General features: G+C 53.2%; 1 protein-coding gene and 1 pseudogene across 2 annotated transcripts in view; one reads left to right on the top strand and one right to left on the bottom strand.

Moving 5' to 3' along the window:
- LOC309685235 (olfactory receptor 14J1-like) overlaps window positions 1–5,064 on the top strand; it is a 54,912-nt pseudogene extending 49,848 nt beyond the window's left edge. Inside the window, exon 2 of the transcript in view lies at window positions 5,053–5,064. The product of the transcript in view is annotated as an olfactory receptor 14J1-like (transcript). The remainder of the gene's footprint in view (window positions 1–5,052) is intronic.
- The window catches only part of LOC309685242 (protein ELYS-like), a gene marked incomplete at its 3' end in the record, with an annotated part of 238,044 nt that overhangs the window by 142,385 nt on the left and 78,019 nt on the right, over window positions 1–17,640 (bottom strand). The window lies entirely within an intron of this gene.

Here is a 17,640-nt window from a genome sequence, read left to right as displayed (position 1 = left end):
TTATGTATTAGTATGTGTATTAGGAAATGAGGCTCACTGAAGTACAGAAAGACTTGGGTAAGTCTCAAGGGGGGGGGAATTGTTGTAGTAAAATTGGCATAAACTAGGAAAATTAAATGTAAACTGTAATTGAAGCAACAAAGGAAACCTGCTGCTGCTCAAGTCCTCTATACTGCCCCAACTCTATTTATTTACCTAATGTCAAAATAGAGAAATAGTTAGTAGACACGATTTCTCTATGATTCAGTTAAGGAACTACCCAGCAGACAGTGTAGCACTGTTGATAAGCAGGGTATTCCTATCAAGAGAGCGACGAACTGTAGGCCTGGTCAGCAAACCCAGAAAGCCACTTGGAACTGCCAAGATCAGAGGAAAAGCAGGTAAAAGGTGGTTCCGGCCGGGGGGAGATGGTGACCACCGACTCATTGACCACCTCCCCAAATGATACCACCTATTAAAAAGAAGGAAAAAGAAGACAGAGACTGCACACTCATTTACTCATTTACCCAATCATTAGAGGGAATAACAGTGACTATGTATTAATTGTTTGAATATGTAATAATCAATGTGTAAAAGTGGACTTTTGGAACTAAGGTGTGAGCGCTCCTGTTTTGGGACAAGCACCCATTTCTGCACATTAATGGCATAAAATTAGAAATACCTCTGCTCTGTGTGTTATTGGCTTGCCCAGCAGGTAAAGAACCTAGATTTGGGACGCCACTGGGCTGACTGTAAGGGGTCCTGGGCTGCCCTTATGGGGTCCTGGGGGGGACTCTTGCAGGCCAGAGGGAGTCTGGGGCAGCCCTTCAAGGATCTGGGGGTCCCCTCTGGTGCCTCTGGGGAGGGTTTTGTGTCTGGAGAGGGCCGAGCTGGTTTCAAGAGGTGCTTCCTCCCTTTCCCCAGCCCACCCAGCTCCCCCGACACCACCACCCCCCCAGGTTGGTGGGTGCCAGCAGTGCCAGCCTGTCCCACTGGGTCGGGCACTGAGGGGGGCACAGCCCCAGCCGCGGGATGGGAGGAGGAACCATAGCACCAGGGATAAAACGTTGGTCTCTATTTCTTTAACATTTCCCATGGGGAGCACCCCAGGTTTCCGCGGCTGCACCACAGATGGTGCCATGAGGGACTCTAACATCCCCCCCTGTGGAAAGATTACTAAAAATGATCAATAATACAGCATTGGTCACACGTTAAGGAATGGTATACAATCAAAAGGCTTCTGTGTGAGCCGACTCGGGCAGGACGCAGGAACGACCACAAGACTTTTTGATGCTGTGATCCCATCTATTTCTGGTCGGGGGATACTGGCTTGCACAAGATTATTCCACATTTGTTTCCTTGTAACCTGTGCTGTAACTCCCCCCGGTTTTGCCGGCTTTACTTTATTCACCACCTGCACAGATGGTCCCGAAATTGCAGCCCCAATTTCCCTCAAGGTCTTTCCTAGGGCACCTACATTACCCACAGCATTTGTCACGTGGGGTTTAGTGAGGCAGGCGCTCCTCTCACAAACTGCACTTTGATACTTCTCGTCACTGCTAAACTCTCCGGATTGCACCCTGTACCCAACACATGAGCCATCCCCACCTGCTGCACCAAATTAGTACCTTTCTCCATTGCACACCAGTTTCTGAGGGACGACACTGATCCAACGGGTTCTGTATATGCTGCTGAAACTGCTGCGCACAACCACCGATACAACATCGGTGCAATAATGTCTCGCCTGGCAGGACCTCTGACATTTTGCAGCTGAGCATATCCTCATTGTGTCTGATCATCAATGGCTATAAGGCTTACTAAATCTTTTCCACCTGCTGATAAAAGAATAGATGTAGCTCTACTACCCCAAGATTGCAAAATCCATGCCGGCATGCCTTCCTCACTCTTTTACTGATACATCTCTAAAAACTCCCTTAAATCTTTCAGAGTTCCTCATCTACATCCTCCTCATTAACAGGAGGTCCCTAGCAGGTACCTGCGAGCACGGCACCCACGTTGGTCTGCCTGCTGACCCTGGCCCTAAGCCGGCTCCTGTCCCACCCCGAGCAGCAGGCAAGTCCACCTCCTCGCCTTCCCACACGGTCCTGAGTAATGTGCTCTAGGCAATCCTGCTTTAGCAGGGGAGTTGGACTAGATGATCTCTAGAGGTCCCTTCCAACTCTGATGATTCTGTGATTCTGTGATTCTGTGATTCTGTGAAATACTAATAATAAAATAAAAAGCAATAATGAAAAATATATACAAAACTGTATCAAGCTCCCGAGATGACAATCGCAACACCGGCTGGCACTGGGGCAGTCCCAGGCTGGACTCAGTGACGGACGGGAACTGGATTCCGGAAATGGATTACTGATGGGGATCACAGGCAGACGAACAGAGTCCTCCTCAGACGTCGGCCATTGAAGGAAGAGCCCGTGACCCTTTGATCCCTCAGCTTTTATACTGAGCATGAGGTAGTGGGATGGAATACCCTGTTGGTCAGTTTTGGGTCACCTGTCCTGTCCGCTCCTCCCTACAGATGGGACCCGACTGTGCTTTTCTGCTTCTGACCCTCCGACGGGGCAAATAACAAAGTTGGTTGGCCTTGGGGGTTATAGCAATAAGTATAAGCAGGAGCCTCTCTGCATCCCATGCCTGGGCATCAGCTATAAACAATTGGCCTTATCATTCTGAGAGAGTGAACTGTCTGCACAATATGCAGTTAACTTCAGGAGTTAGAAGAGGCCCAGCTAAGAAGCGAAGTTACTAAACAAAATTGGTTCTGTTTTACCTCAAACCAGGACACTCAGAATGGGGCACGACTGCTCATAGGGACAGAAAATGCTGTGGCAGTGGTTGAGCTGCTCAGATCTTGACAGTCCTACTCTTGTAGTTTTCCGTTCTCCTTAAAAGAGCGGGTGTGTGCTTTTTGACTTGTGCTGGGCAGTGATTAAAAAAGAAAAAAAACCAAAAACTCTTGAAACTTCCTGTGAAATTAGGGGTGGCTGAGACACATCACATTTCTCACCTCTTTCACTAACTATGCTGCTTTCTCTGAAACTTGTTTGTATCCTTATTCTAAATGGTTTGGCTTCAGTAGAGCCAGGACACCCTAAGATCCAGTTTTGGGGCCGGTCGTCTCTTGTCAGGCAGAGATGTCCACGTTGACATCTGTGAGTGATGGTTTGGAGATGTTTCAGACCGGTGGTAATGACAGTAAAAGATACTTTGTATTAGCTGTCATATACTTTGTATTATACATAGTATAATACTTTGTTATTATATTATATTATAATACTTTGCATTAGCTGTCAGCTTTCTTTGCAACACAGTGTTTGTGGGTCGCTGACAAGAGGCTCCTGGAGGTGTTGGCTGAGATTCTGTAATGGGAATTCTTTTGTTCTGGGGCTGAAGCCCAAATCGCCCTCTCATGGTGTGCGACTACATAAGCTCTTCTTAAAAGGGAAGATCATTGCGGTAGCGGGAGAGCCTGTTTGGCAGGTGTAGTAGTTTGGGGACAGAGTCGCATTGTGGGCTGGGCCTTGGGGGGTGGGGGCTGTTTGTGCCCTGAGCCCTTGGCCCGGTGCTCACAGCTGGAACAGGCTCTGCAAAATCCTGCTGGAAGGAGCCAGATGTGGGACCTGTGGCTGAGCCGGGGCAGAGGAAGAACCCCTGGAGCGGCCTGGGGACCTGCGGCAAAGCTGCCTTCAAATCAGCTCTTCCCAGGAGGCACTGAGTGCTGTGGTTCTCCTTCAGGAAGCACGGTACGCACCAAGCACGGCCAGAGCTGTTGCTGTGCCAGGAGAAGACTTCCCGCCATGCTGGGGCTGATGGTGACAGTTCCCACCAGCTGTGCATCTCAGGCAGGTGCTGGTAAGATGCCACAGAGGGGGCACCGCCTGGCTGTCACTTCTCTTGCAGGTTTAAGAGCAGAAGAGAGGCAGGATGAGAGGGTGCATGAGGTGCAAAAGCTCATCAGACAGCTGGCGCAGTAATGATGAGAGCAGAAGGAGATGCAGGTGATGTGGCTGGGACAATGCTTCTGAGGTACCATCTGCCACACAAACACAGCGACAGCTGGAGATGTTGGGATGTCATGGAGCGGGTGAGAAAGGTGCCTGGGAGAGGGGAGAGCCTGGGCAAGTGGGAGACAGAAATGGAGAGGGAGATGGAGGGGCAAAATCTTGGGGGTTGGCAGTAAGGGTGCTCCTGCTGTGCAGGTGCTTGTGATGTCACTGGTGGCTGAGCAGGATTTAAGGCAGGAGAAGGCCCTGGCTTGTGCAGCTGCTTGTGCTGCCACAGCTGGGTGAGTAGGTGATAGTGTAGAAGGTCACACCTGGCTTTTTCATGTGCTTGTGCTGTCCCATGTGCCTGAAGAGGTGCCTGCCTGAGGGCAGGAGCAGGACCTGGCTTGCACAGCTGCTTGTAATGTCATCTGTGTTTGAGTAGGTGTTAGGGCAGGAGAAGCCTCTGGCTTGTTGTTTCAGGAATTACGCAGCTGCCAGTGAGACTGTGGTAGGAATTATGTGTACCACCCCAACAGGGCTCAGCCCCAGGTTGCCCCTCGCAGAAGACGAGTTGCCAGTCTGCTGAGTAACTCGGTGGTTTATTTACCCGACACACAGAGCAGTTTGAGCTGTTGCCTCCAGGGAGGGACCCCTACTGCAGATTGTGCACCCCAATTATACCCTTACAGACAGATTCCCCAGAAAATACCACCCATCACCCAATGCCCAAGTGCAATCGCTTCATTCTGGTTGGTGGTCTCTTGATTTCTTGTTTTTCTTGGTTGCTGGGTGGCCGCCTTCTGAAGTTACCTCATTCTCTCAGAATTGTCTCCTTGCTCCTTTTGTGGAAGGAATCACTGATGTTCCCTTTCTCAGCCGGGGTCAAAGGCTTCTTTCCAGCAGTGTCATTTCTCCTTCCAGGAAAGCAGCTGGGCATGAGAATTGTCTTGTCTTGTCCCATCGTTAGGCAGGACAACCAGACAGTGCCAGGGAGGGATCTCCTTTACCCCTGAGGAGGGAAGGGATTCAGCTGAGTCAATTGAGGCACCTTTTGTGGTGTTTTCAGTCCTGGGGATAGGAGGGGACTTGGTTTCCTCCCATGCACACCACAAATCTGTCAAAGGAGGTGGGATTCCTCTTGCCTCAGCTCAGGTGTGCACAACACAGCTGCCCTCATGGGAGCTCCTTGTCTGGGCTCTGCTGCTAATGACTGGAGGTGGAGGGCAGTGGTGAGCTGCTCAGACACAAACACCTGGTGACATGGGAGGTACTGAGTTGGTCCAGGGTACGTGCAGGGAACTGCAAGCTCTAAGGGAGCAACTGTGAGAAATGGGGCAACATCTAGGGGCATCTCCTTGGAGGTTGTTGGGAAATTCCTTTGTCCAACTGAGATGACAGCAGATGCCAAAATTTAGAGCAACTGCACCTTTTGCTACTCATTATGTTCAGGGCTCCATCACTCATAACAGTCACTTGGAAGGACAAACGCGAAAACCTTCAACAGACCTTCCCCCAACACCTTGCTCTATCTTTCCCCAACTTTTATTGCTGAGCACGACGTCCTATGGCGTGGTATATCCCTTTGGTCAGTTGGGGTCAGCTGTCCCGTCTGTGTCCTCTCCCAGCTTCTTGCCCACCCCCAGGCTAGTTGCTGGTGGGTCAGCATGAGAGGCAGAGAAGGCCTTGCTGCTGTGCAAGCCCTGTTCATCGACAGCTAAAAGTGCGTTGTGTTATCAGGACTGTTTTGGTCACGGATCCAAAACAGGGCACCATTTGGGCTGCTGTGGAGCAAACTAACTCCGTCCCAGGCAAAAGCAGTGCCGTAAATCCCATCCTACTCCTGCCGCAGCAGCCACACGCAGCGGAGAGGAGTGTTGGAGCACACTGGAGGGGCCGATGCATCCCAGAGGCATTCGATGCCCTCTCTCGTAACTGCCCAGCCGCAGCCCATCCCTAAACCCCACCTGCCCGGACGGGCTGCCAGTGGCAGAGACATACTGGTGCAGGGGGCAGTCGGGATTTTTGGAAAAGGACTGGGGAAAAGGGGGATTGCTGATTCCCAGGACAAGATGGGAAACCTATTTCCTCTCTACCCAGCTGTGCCCCCTCCCTGCAGGTGTCATAACACACCTTCACGTGACGCAGGCTGATGGCACAGGGGGGTCACCCCAGCAAAGCAGCATTGCCAGGACTTCCCGGCGAGGCCTGGGCACTGCTGGGCACTGCTGAGGGGCTCCCTACTGCTTCCCTTCAGATCTGCTGCACAGCCAGGAGCGGGGTCGGGAGGCAGCGGGGCTGTGCTGGGGGACCCTTGCTGACAGGCAGAGCAGGAGCACGTCGGAGAGGAGTTTTGGGCAGGGAGCTGCAAAGAGCATCCCTTTTCCCTGAGCTGAGGGCAAGCAGCAAGCGCGAGGGAGGGCTGCTGCACTGTGGCCGTCAGCTTGGAGCTGAGCTGCTTGTTCCCCACGCATTCCCAAAGTGAGTGCCGTTCTTCTGCAGCCCTCGAGCGAGCGAGCGGGTGGCTTGCCAGCTCCTGCTTAGGAGCACGCGTTGTAGGGGCTCAACACTAGGCGTCGAGTCAGGGATCAGTCCGGAAGGGACTGCTTTCTGTTTAACTAATGCTGAGTTTGGGCTGCGTGTGTATTCTCCTGGAGTGACTGGGCATCGTGATCGCATTTCTCGCAGCCAGCCTGCCGTCATTGCCAGCAGAGAGAACCAAGTGCAGATGGAGAGGACACGGAGAGGCAAGTTTTCTGGTGTTGGGGGGAGATTGCCAATAAAAGGCGTGCATGGCCCCAAAGGGAGAGGGATGCCACGCCTCACACGACAGCCAGGAGGACTAGTGCTGGGGAGCTGCAGAGGGTAGGGGTCAGCCCTCTTCAAGCCTGTGTCATCGTTTGCTTTCCAGGTTTAAGTTGCAGCCATGCAGGAGAGCCATCCCCTTTGGACACTGTGGCTGTAGGGACTCTGGAGGTCCCCAACACGTGCCATATGGTTTTCATGAGCTTGTTTGCCTCATCGCAGGCCTCTGAGTGGGGAAGACGGCAGATGCTGAGTGCACCCCGCATCACTTTGCTTGCCCTTACAGCAGACCTGAGGTGCAGTCCTCTCCCATCCGCCTGAAGGGGCTCAGGGCTCATCCCCCCTTGCCATGGGAAACGGCCCCACCTCCCCCGCTTCTTCTGCCAGCCTGGGAAGCTTTGATCCCAGATGCACACGGGAGGCCAACCTGCCCCGTGCTCATGTCGCCTCTTCCTGGTGTCTCTTTGCAGTGCGCTCCCCCCGTGTCCAGGCAGCTCCCTCAGGACCAAGGAGGCGGGCAGGCAGGCACCAGCTCCTCCAGCCAGGCCCACCGTGGCCCTCCCATCCTCTGAAAACTGCAAGAGAGCACCGCAGGTACGTGCCCTGCCTTGCTTTAACTGCTGTGCTGTCTGAGACTCGGCAAAGGCCTCTTTGTGCAGAGAGCCATCCTGAGAGGATCCCTTGGCCTGCATTCATTGTCACCTCCTTCAGATCTGCTTCATGACAAGGAAGGTGCTGCACGCCCTTCCTGCCTTTTATTGCCCCCTGAGTGGTCAGGGAACACCTTACTGTGGACAGGGGCTATGGAAAATGTGCGAGTCCTTTCCAGGTGGTTGGCAGTGGAGGTCTTGGTCACTCTGCTGTGTTTTGCCAGGACTTGAGGAGCCTGGCATGACTCCACGGCCCCTGATCTGTCAGGGGCAAAGCGCTGCCGACCGAGCGGCTGAGGCAGGGGCACCAACACGGGTCAGAGCCAAAGGAAGCCCCTCCAGGAGCCAAGACTAATCCTGCCTCCTGCTGCGTTTCCCTGCCCTCCAGGAGGTCAGGAGCTGTCTGCAGAGTGGGACGGGTTGAAGATGCCATGACAGGAGCGGCAGGAACAAGCGAGGGCCGAATGGGGGGCGTGGGAAGCCTGGTCTGCAGGGGAGGACCGACAGCTGCCCCAGGTACGGGCAGCCATTGACAGCGCTGAGACAGCAGCCACCCTCTCTGTCGCGGCAGCCGGGGTGGCAGGTCTGTGGGGGTGGGAGCAGGACTGACCCCCAGCTGCAGGGCAGGGCTTTGCCTGCTCAGCCCCGTGCAGGAGAGGTGGGCGGCAGGGTGCGAGGGGCAAAGCAGCCGCCATCCGTGAGGACGGGCACGTGGTGCCGAGTCTCCCGGCTCCCAGGTCCCGCTGCAGGCTCCTTTCAGGAGGTCCTCTGGGAAAGGGCACCTCTGTTTGCTGTCTGGTTTGCTGAGAGCGTCTCCTCCTCGGCAGGCACTCGGCACTGGAGGCACTTGGACTCCCCACCCTCCAGCCCAGCCCAGGAGAAAGGAGGTCAGCCAGAGGTGGAGGAAGGCTGGAAAGCCTCTCCCCGCAGAGGAGATGGCAGCAGCAGCCCAGCTGCAGAGACTCCAGCCTGAGTAAGCGTGCGCTGACTCGGGCCACAGCCTGGGGCAGTCGAGCAGCCATGACCCCGCAGAGATGCCCAGGGGGTCCCTGCGTCCTGGGGTTGCACAGGACACTCTCTGATGTCTCCTACCATGGGCATGATGTGGATTGCCCTCCCAAGCCAAGGCCCAAAACCCACCCGCAGGGTTAAAGGATGGGTAGATGTGGGACAGGGTGGGCGTGTGGACTTGAGGTGGCAAGAAGGGGTCTCCGGCAGAGGGATGATGTTGCCCTCTTGTTGCAGCCACCTTTCTCCACGAGCCGCCCAAGTCCTCAGAAGGCTGGAGCTGCATCAGGCACAGAGGAACGTACTCCAGCACGTCACTGAGAACAGGCTGTGTGGAGAGCAGCAGAGGCAGCTCCCCTGGTAACTGTGTCCAAGAAGGGATGGTGCTTCCCCTGGCTCCAGGACCCATCCCTCCACTGAGGGCAGCCCTGGGGGAAGGAGGGGATATATCTGACACCACTCGTCAGACAGAAGGAGGTTTTGGAGGCCGGCTTTAGGCTGGACCTCCCTGACCCCCAAGGGGACTGCCTGGGCACCCAGAATTGGCTTTCCACGGGGGCTGTAGAAGTCCTGGCTGAAGGCAGAGGGATCCCTCTGATGGCTGTAGCTTCCTCTTTCCAAACTGGAGAGCATGTCCTGCCCCGAGATGCCTTGCCCTGAGGGGGCACACCACTATGGGACAGCCAAGGTCTCAGCCCCACCTGACTCAGCCCCAGGCTGACCAGCTGTACCTGGGACCTTCTCCTGGGCTTGGGCATCAGGGGCCTCTCCCACTTCACAGACACCTTGAGGCTCTCTCGCAAGCAGATCCCTCCCACCGCGGGTGGCCTGAGCGATGCCTGTGGGGTATCTCTGCCTTCTCCCTCTCCATATGATCATACACTTTTCTTTCTTCCTCCCTGGCACTACAGGCTGGTACCGCAGCAGAGGGGCAGATGCTGGGAGCAGCGGCTGTAGCGGTGGCAGTTAGCCAAGGGGCTGGGTGGCTTCTCAGCTGCCGATATGCACCTAGAAATACAAAATCAAGAGCTCTGGGGCTGTTCCCAGCTGGACTGACTGGCCTGTGCCTGGCGTGGATCAATCTAAAGGGATTGTGCACACCCCATGTGTCATCCCAGAACTCCTTGTAGGGGCAGGAGAGATGGAGTCCACACATACCCCACAGCGCAAAGACGTGCAGCCCCCTGAACTCTCACACCCTTCCCGGGTGGGAAACCAGCCCAGCTGGTACCTCCCTGACATGCCTGGCACGCTCCTGCACACTGCACGGAGTACCACCAGCAGGGCCAGAAGTCTGCACGTGATTACCAGGCTGTGACCACACTGGGACCGTGGAGGTGTGGTGGGTAAATGGCACAGCAGGAGAGCTGCAGTGGAGAGACGCGGGTTCTTCAGGAAGGGCCGTGTGGGAAGGCGAGGAGGTGGACTTGCCTGCTGCTTTGGGTGGGACAGGAGCCGGCTTAGGGGCCAGGGTCAGCAGGCAGACCAACGTGGGTGCCGTGCTCGCAGGTACCTGCTAGGGACCTCCTGTTAATGAGGAGGATGTAGATGAGGAACTCTGAAAGATTTAAGGGAGTTTTTAGAGATGTATCAGTAAAAGAGTGAGGAAGGCATGCCGGCATGGATTTTGCAATCTTGGGGTAGTAGAGCTACATCTATTCTTTTATCAGCAGGTGGAAAAGATTTAGTAAGCCTTATAGCCATTGATGATCAGACACAATGAGGATATGCTCAGCTGCAAAATGTCAGAGGTCCTGCCAGGCGAGACATTATTGCACCGATGTTGTATCGGTGGTTGTACGCAGCAGTTTCAGCAGCATATACAGAACCCGTTGGATCAGTGTCGTCCCTCAGAAACTGGTGTGCAATGGAGAAAGGTACTAATTTGGTGCAGCAGGTGGGGATGGCTCATGTGTTGGGTACAGGGTGCAATCCGGAGAGTTTAGCAGTGACGAGAAGTATCAAAGTGCAGTTTGTGAGGGGACCGCCTGCCTCACTAAACCCCATGTGACAAATGCTGTGGGTACTGTAGGTGCCCTAGGAAACACCTTGAGGGAAATTGGGGCTGCAATTTCGGGACCATCTGTGCAGGTGGTGAATAAAGTAAAGCCGGCAAAACCGGGGGGAGTTACAGCACAGGTTACAAGGAAACAAATGTGGAATAATCTTGTGCAAGCCAGTATCCCCCGACCAGAAATAGATGGGATCACAGCATCAAAAAGGTTTCGACGATGGCAAAAGTTAGTGTTTATGCAAAAAAGCCAACCGCCCCCTGCCCCACCACCAACTCCTCACCCCCCTCCACCCTGCCTGCCCCCTCACTGCAAGGTGTGACCTGGAAACAAAAGCACTGTACTTTCCGAGTATTGCCTCAGGGATACACACACAGTCCCTCCATTTGCCGCCTAATGACAGCAGCTGATTTAGCACTATGCTCGGGGACTGTTACTGGTTACCGTTCTATTGATGATCTATTGATTCTGGCCGAGTCATAACAAGAAAGTGAAGCAGCTGCCAAATTGCTGAAAGCGCATTTGCAGGACTGAGGCTGGGCAATGAATGCCAAGAGAGTACAGGGTCCGAGTACTACTGTACAATTTTGGGGAATAGTTTGGCATGGACAGATGAGAGGAATACCAAATCGGGTACAGCAAACAGCCCAGCAGCTTCCTGTGCCCATCGCAGTAAAAGAGTTACAGACCTTTGGGGGACTTTTAGGGTATTGGAGAACTTTTTCCCACATTTGGTGATATTAATGTGCCTTCTGCAGAAAATAATGAGGAAGAAAGTTTTCTGGCAGGGGACCAAGCAACAAGAAGCCTCTGATGCCTGCAAAAATGCTTTGATTGAGCATTTGCAATTATGCACTCCTAAGCAAGGATATCCTTTTGAATTAGAAGGAACAAGTCCAGATGATACACTCTCGGGATTGTGGCAGATGATTGGGACAAGAAATGAGAAAGAACCTGTAGGATTTTGGTCCAAGGCATTACAAGGCTCCACAATACATTATACCCCAACTTCCCCTCTTATTTGACATCACTTATTAGTATCAGATTCTCGAGTTCTTGTATTTCAGGTATCTTCGACAAATACCTGCGTCTTATCTAGAGGAGACGGCATCGGAACGGTGTTGCAAACACAACATCACGTTGAAGTTCCATCTGAAAAAGTGCGCGCCACAGCTCTCCAGTCTGTATGGGCAATTAGCCCACATGAGGGTATCAAATCTAGAGTAATATTGGCTGAAGGAGCTGGAGCGACGTCTATGTGTCACTGGAAGGAGATGACACTGCTGCTTTTCTCCCCTATCACAGGTTGGCCACTCGTGCTGTGTAGTCTTGTGCTACAAGCGCATGCCCTGGGTACATCTCTGACAAACCAACAGGCAAATACTTAGATTTGGTCAGCCTCTACTGTCACTAACTCATCTGCCTTTTGTATCAAGGGAAGATTAGCAGCTGCAGGTCTTTTGGTAACTTGTTTCCGTGGCACATCAACCCCAGCAGCTGTACTATAGAACTACACTGTGCAAAGTGGTTTTGGTATTAATGTCTCTCATTGCTCTCTCTTCTGAGTAGGTAACAGCTGTACGCCAATGAATATTACAAACCCAACTGATGGTGGACTGTTTCCTCCCTCGACGTCAGAAATGCTGCTTCGACTTTGAAAACACGTGTTGTTCCAACATAACTGAGGAAGCAGTCAGCATGAAGCAAGACATTCAAAATCCTCCAGGACTTAATGCATCCAGTGAAACAACGTACTGGCGGTGCCTGGCTGGCTGAGGGGTTTAATTTCTTGACAGGAGGAATGGGACACCTGATTCAAAGCTTTACTTTAGAGAGTTGTTTATTTCTTTTTTTATGTGTGTTTATTTCATGCCTCTGTAAATTACTCTGTATTACACCCCACAAGTTTGAATGAACATTTCCAACTTTGTCAGCCCCAGCAGAAGCGGTCTCTTGAGCGAGGGGGTGGAATGTGGGAAAGTAACAGAAGATTGGCGAGGAGGACTGTAAACACGCTCAAGTGACGCGCACCTGGGGTGCTGGACAACACATCTATCACACTAATTCAGCCCCGTGTGCTCGCAGATGGAATATCTGCACTTAGATACCGTGAGCCTGGGATGGGCTTAGGGACACCTTATCTGGCATATGGGAGATCACTGCCTTGGTCTTGAAGAAGGTCAGAGCACAGTGGAAAACTACGCCTGCTTGAACCCTTGAAAAGCAGGCGAGAAGAGCGAGTTGGAGCTCACGCTGCTGCTAACAAGGACTTTCTCCCGCCTTGTGGCACCTGCATCCCCTGCGTGTGTCCCTCTGTCCGGGCGTTGCTGGGGAGACTCCCCGATTCGCGAGGTATTGAGATCACATTTGTTCTTTGTCTTTCATCCGTGGTCTTGTGGTCATTCCTGCATCCTGCCCGAGTCGGCTCACACAGAAGCCTTTTGATTGTATACCATTCCTTAACGTGTGACCAATGCTGTATTATTGATCATTTTTAGTAATCTTTCCACAGGGGGGGATGTTGGAGTCCCTCATGGCACCATCTGTGGTGCAGCCGCGGAACCCTGGGGTGCTCCCCATGGGAAATATTAAAGAAATAGAGACCAACGTTTTATCCCTGGTGCTATGGTTCCTCCTCCCATCCCGCGGCTGGGGCTGTGCCCCCCTCAGTGCCCGGGTTGGGACAGGCTGGCACTGCTGGCACCCACCAGCCTGGGGGGGGTGGTGTCGGGGGAGCTGGGTGGGCTGGGGAAAGGGAGGAAGCACCTCTTGAAACCAGCTCAGCCCTCTCCAGCCACAAAACCCTCCCCAGAGGCACCAGAGGGGACCCCCAGATCCTTGAAGGGCTGCCCCAGACTCCCTCTGGCCTGCAAGAGTCCCTCCCAGGACCCGATAAGCGCCGCCCAGGACCCCTTACGGACACCCCACTGTCCTCCCAAATCTGGGTTCTTTACCTGCTGGGCAAGCCAATAACACACAGAGCAGAGGTATTTCTAAGTTTATGCCATTAATGTGCAGAAATGGGTGCTTGTCCCAAAATGGGAGCGCTCACACCTTAGTTCCAAAAGTCCACTTTTACACATTGATTATTACATATTCAAACAATTAATACATAGTCACTGTTATTCCCTCTAATGATTGGGTAAATGAGTAAATGAGTGTGCAGACTCTGTCTTCTTTTTCCTTCTTTTTAATAGGTGGTATCATTTGGGGAGGTGGTCAATGAGCCGGTGGTCACCATCTCCCCCCGGCCGGAACCACCTTTTACCTGCTTTTCCTCTCATCTTGGCAGTTCCAAGTGGGTTTCTGGGTTTGCTGACCAGGCCTACAGTTCGTCGCTCTCTTGATAGGAATACCCTGCTTATCAACAGTGCTACACTGTCTGCTGGGTAGTTCCTTAACTGAATCATAGAGAAATCGTGTCTACTAACTATTTCTCTATTTTGACATTAGGTAAATAAATAGAGTTGGGGCAGTATCGAGGGCTTGAGCAGCAGCAGGTTTCCTTTGTTGCTTCAATTACAGTTTACATTTCATTTTCCTAGTTTATGCCAATTTTACTACAACAATTCCCCCCCCCCCCCCCTTGAGACTTACCCAAGTCTTTCTGTACTTCAGTGAGCCTCATTTCCTAATACACATACTAATACATAAGGTTAAGATGATCGCTTGATAACGATGCTCTTAAGACATCCAAACAAAACACAAACAAAAATCACTACGATCACAAAAATGACTGGGTTTCGCAATAGGCTTTGCAGCCATCTGGTCCGGGCAAATTCAAAGCCAAGCAAGATCTTCTTCAACCATCCGACTTCTATTGCCTCTTGTAGATTTCTGCCATCCAAGCAGGAGGCAAATTAATTTTTCCTATCTTCTCTTTTGACTGATTCCCTGTCCAATCCATACACCAAGGAGTAGATTGCACATAATGCCTTTCTCTGTGTTCAAATTCCCTGCTCCAAAGGAGAGTTTGCTGTCTTTGGTAAAGGCAGACATGCTGTAATTGAACCCATGTTAGGGATTTTACTACAGCACCAGGACACCGCAGCAGACATGCAGCGTCCTCAAGGGCCCATCCAGCACAAACCAGGACACCATAAAAGGACCCCCAGCACCATCAGGGGAACCCCAGACCCGAAGATGCCTCTGTTTTGGGTAGCGCTTCCAGGAGATGCGGTTTCTCAGCCCCAGCCTGAGAAGCGAGCTGCACCAGCCAGTGAGAACCATGCTGTTGTGGGTTTGCAACCACCAGTCCCCATGTGCCACCCTGTTTGGGGTGTCAAACTCGGATTCCAAAGCCACAGGCGCAGATGCTGGCAGCCAGCTCCCTAGTTGCAAGGACCCATGCGCCAGCGCCCCGTCTCAGAGCAGCTACGACATTCTTCTGGGGAAGGACGCCATGGAGAGAACCCCGAGATCCACCAGCAACTGGAAAACTACATCCTGGAGCCCCTCTGCAAGCGCAGCACCAGCCGCTGCACTGGTGGCAGAACAATGAGCATCGCTTCCCAGCCGCGGGGCGGCTGAGCTGGCAGTACCTCGCCATCCCCATCCACCGCCCTCCTGCCAGACCAGGCCTTCGCTGCCAGGGAAGGTGCCCTGGAGCATGGGCGCGCCGTCCTGGTGCCAGAGAATCTGGTCCAGATTCTGTTTATGCGTCAGAACTTTGAGGTTTTTGAAGCCATACGGAACAGCAGCAAGACTTGCAGCAGGAATCCGCACGTGGAGCCCTTCCGTGGGGCAGCGGTGGTTTAAATCCACCCACGGGGCTTTTGGACCTGTATTTCAATACAGTGCCGGGTATTTTCCCCAAATTCCCACCTTTTGGCATCGCTTTGGCAGCACCCGCAGCGAGGAGCGGGCTTAGGGAGGAGGTGTGAACACACCGCCGCTTCTTTGATTTTCAGGTTTTTTTACGAACAAGTGATGAGGAGCAAAAGGAGAATGTGCTGTTAATGTTAATTACCTAATCTAACTCTACTAAACATGTTTATACTTCAGCTCCCGGGTTTCCTTGTTTTACCCAATTCCCTTTCCCAGGTGGGGAGAGCTCATCGGGTGATAGAATGACAATAAATTGTTATGGGTCTCTCCAGCCATAACAGCACCACCAACCAAGTGGAACGAGTTTTAATTGCTTAAATTATTTACGGCACAAACAGCAAGATCAGTCCCAGAACTTTTACATTCACCAACCCAATTTAATAAGTTAAAGACATAAAATGTGTTGCAGTTGATCGCATGCTGTGGATTGCATGCTCTTGATTGCAGAAGCCAGGGCAGTCACAATTATGCCATGGGGGGTGATGATGTTGTTGTTCCTCCTCCTCTCCGATTGCGCTTCCTCCTCCTGGGAGGTGCCTTCCTCCTCGATGGTGGCCGGAAGCGGCTCTGTGGCATCCCATGGCAAGCTGAGCAGCTATCCGCCTCGCTGCACCGGCTGCTCCCTGGCAGGCAGATGCACTTGTGCTCCACGCCGTTCTCTCGTGGGCTTACAGCCATGCGCTGAGTGCCGTTCATCGCGGAAGCGAGGTCACTCGCACCTGTGCCTTGAGGACTGATGTTCCTCCTCCGCTGCTTGCGCTTTCTCCTCCTGGCAGGTGCCTTCCTCCTCCCTGGTTGCAGGGAGTGGCTCTGTGGCGTCCCATGCCAAAGTGGACGGCCATCTGCCTCACTGCTGTGGCTGTTCCCTGGCAGGCAGATGCGCTTGGGCTCCACGCTGTCTCCTGGTGAGCTTATGGTCAAGCGCTGCATGCCTCTGATTATAGAATCGAGGTCATCCGCGCTTGTGCCATCAGGAGTGGTGTGCCGCCTCTGCTTCCTCCTCCTGGGATGAGCCTGCCTCCTCTGCGGTTGCGGGGAGCGGCTCTGCGGCGTTCCACACAAAGGTGGGCAGCCATGCGCCTCGCTGCTCCAGCTCCTCTTCCTTCCAAGCATGCTTGGCATCCGAGGGCCTGGAAGCTCGACAAACTGTGGGCCAGCTGCAGGGACCCCTGCTTTTATAGGTCCCCAAGAACAGGCAGTGTGAGGTGGCTGATGACATCAGGAAGCCATTGTGATGTTGATTGGGACTGTGGCTGATGCGTGTGGCCAACTATGGTATGTTTGGGCGTGGGGGGGCTGTGGCCTGAAACATGCCCAAATGTGGGAAGAGGAGGAGGGTCGAGGGGGCCGAAAGCCTCTTTCCTGGGGCTCGCTCCTGCCTGCCATGTTGCTTGCCCGAGAGAAAGGCCACCCCTTGGGCATAGGGACCACCTTCCAGCTCCCCTCATGAGCCCTGGGCTCCAACTCTCTCCTCATCCCGTGGCTGGGGTCTCAACAACGTGGTGGCAACAGTGTTCCAGGAGGGCTGCCCTCCCACCGACCCAGTGCCCTGCAAGTGGCAAAGCCCCCGTGCTTGACAGTGGCTCTTCATCTGAAGTAGGGGCCTGGGTGGTAGTGTGACAGGCCGCCTTCCACAAGGTTGTGGCTGTCGCTGCCCATCTGGGGAAGGCAGGACAGCTCACCTTCGAAGAACCACAGAAGCGTAGAGGTTGGTAGAGACGCTTGGAGGTCTTCAGTCCAAGCTTCTGCTCAGAGCAGCCCCAGCTGGATCCCGTTGCTTGGGACTTAGTTCAGTCATGTTTGGGTACCCTCAAGGACAGGCTTCACAACCCCTCTGGGCCCTTGTGCTGTGTCTGAGGAGCCTCATGGTGACAATCTTTTCATTTTGTCTAGCTGGGATTTCTTCTGGGCCTAGTGCCATTTGTTCAGCTGTAGTCACCAGCTGGGTCCACCCCGAGCCTCCTCTTCTTGATGCAGACCAGAGGCAGCTCCCTCTGTCTGCCTCTTGTGTGCCCCTCACCATCCCAAAGGCTTTGGGCTGGGCCCACAGCAAGTCTTTTCTTGGGCTGTGGAAACCAGGAGGGGGAGAGAAGTGTCCAGATGAAGTTTCCCAAGTGCCAAAGAAGAGAGGAGGCATTTCAATTGCATTTTCTGGTGTCGTTTAATTGTCTGGGTTTTTTTTTAATGGATTATTGCCCAGTCTTCTTCCATGTTGTCAGTCACTTCTGTTGCTCTTTTCCTTAAAATGTGTTCATGTGAAGCACTGGGGCATTTGGATACAATGAAGGAAGTCTGTCCCTTTGTGTCCTTTGCCATTGATTTGTGAGGAGAAGAGCAAAGGGGAAGGAAGAGGAG

Source organism: Vanellus vanellus (assembly GCF_965231255.1).
Source record: "Vanellus vanellus genome assembly, contig: HAP1_SCAFFOLD_36, whole genome shotgun sequence".
Taxonomy (NCBI): Eukaryota; Metazoa; Chordata; class Aves; order Charadriiformes; family Charadriidae; genus Vanellus; species Vanellus vanellus.
This window is presented reverse-complemented; position numbering and strand designations above follow the sequence as displayed.